General features: G+C 32.9%; 1 protein-coding gene across 1 annotated transcript in view; it reads right to left on the bottom strand.

Annotated features, from left to right (window-relative positions):
• LOC106101678 (serine/threonine-protein kinase SMG1-like) overlaps window positions 1–1,670 on the bottom strand; it is a 32,312-nt gene extending 30,642 nt beyond the window's left edge. The window contains exon 1 of the mRNA XM_013280987.1: window positions 1,660–1,670. The gene's annotated coding sequence lies outside the window, so the exon portion shown is untranslated. The remainder of the gene's footprint in view (window positions 1–1,659) is intronic.
• Between the last annotated feature and the right edge of the window lie 6 nt (window positions 1,671–1,676).

Below are 1,676 nucleotides of genomic sequence, written 5' to 3'. Positions count from 1 at the left end.
CGCCGGACGGGCCGACGCCGGTGCACCGGCCGGCCGAACACCCAGATGCAGTCTAGTGTGTACGACAAACGTTTATCGAACGTTCAGTGGGAAATGCAAAACGCTTCTAGATTTTAAAGTTGTTAGCGAGTGTAGGTACCGCACTTCGCACTCGCATCCGGTACCTACCTGTTAAAGTCTACGCTCAAGTTTATGAAAGCTTTATTGTTGGATTTTTATTGAGAGATTTTAATAAGTTCCACGCTATAATGACATTACATATATTATATAAAGATGTTGTCCGTCAAATTAATAGAGATGTTAATGATATGATAATTAAGATGTTTGATGTAAATTAAATTATTAAACAAACTTGTAAATACTTTAATTAGACGCGTCTTCAAAACCGAAGCATTGCCGTGTTTTAAGATCAAATATAGATGAATCTTAATTTCTAAGATTTACATTTTATTTATTTTAAAAACTTAACATATACTGACGCCCTCTATACCTACTACCATACAGTAGAATAAATGTAAGCATTCAAACAAATACGCAGGTCTCAAAACATAGATGGCGCTGTAATCTAAATTTCAACTTGTACCATGTAAAAATAAAATGTTAAAACGATTTGATATTTGCTCTGAGAATTTTAAAAACATATTCTATTTCACTACCAGTTTTAAGTCAATAATGGATTAAGTTAATAAGTACAGTACAAATTCTCAGAAATATGTTTAAGATATGTATATTAGTAATTGTACTATTAGTAGATATGATAAAGCTAAGTTAATCTATGTGTTTCATAATTGCTCACCACATCCCTTAAATTATCCTACACCTCTAATCTATTAGTGTCAATCGATACAGGATTTTACCACGAGTTTTCATTGCCGAAATACCAATACAAAATACTATAGTTATCTTGCTTTTTTCAAAAAGGCTGAGTAGGTTAATATTTTTTTATTCTTAGTATGAACGAGTCGGGGAGAGTCGCTTTAAGTTACATAAGCAACACCTATGAACATCTACAAAGCCAGATTATAAGAAGTTTAAAAAAATACTGCAATTACGGCATTTGAGATATCATACGACAGCTTCAGCAAGTCATGTTTAAGATTATCTTTAAATAAACTATTTTAAAGATAACGTAATAGGTCACCGATGAGGAAGCAGTTTTTAAAAAAGGAGCGGCGCTTTTAGTTCGTAGCGCGCGGTGAAGCAGTCTGTGAAATGCGGTAGTACGGTATATTATTTGAACCTATACAACCATCAGATCAGTATTAAATACGATACAAACCATTCGTTTTAAACCATGATACTTGTAGTTTTATTGAAATGAACAGTGCATAACTCTGATTACGACGCACACAAAAATTATACTAAGATCTTATTTAAAGTGTAACGCCGCAAATTGTCTTAGAAAATAAAGGTTTTCAAAATATAATATCATAATAAGATTCAGTGAAATAAACCTATACTAATTAATTTCATAAGTAGCCATACGTTGTGTGGTAGTACAAGATTGTATGAATAATAAAAATCTATATGCACACTGGTAAGAGTGAATGATTTCACATTTCTGTCTTAAACGTACTTAAACCACAGAACTGGAATAACTGGCAACCTATTATAGCTTAGTGACTACCAACACCAAAACAAAAGAATAACATAACTCACCTCAACGCCGGTCACCC

This window comes from Papilio polytes, unplaced genomic scaffold, assembly GCF_000836215.1.
Source record: "Papilio polytes unplaced genomic scaffold, Ppol_1.0 DF823958.1, whole genome shotgun sequence".
NCBI classification, from domain to species: Eukaryota; Metazoa; Arthropoda; class Insecta; order Lepidoptera; family Papilionidae; genus Papilio; species Papilio polytes.
Note: the sequence above shows the minus strand (reverse complement) of the source record. Positions and strands in the feature narration are given on the sequence as shown.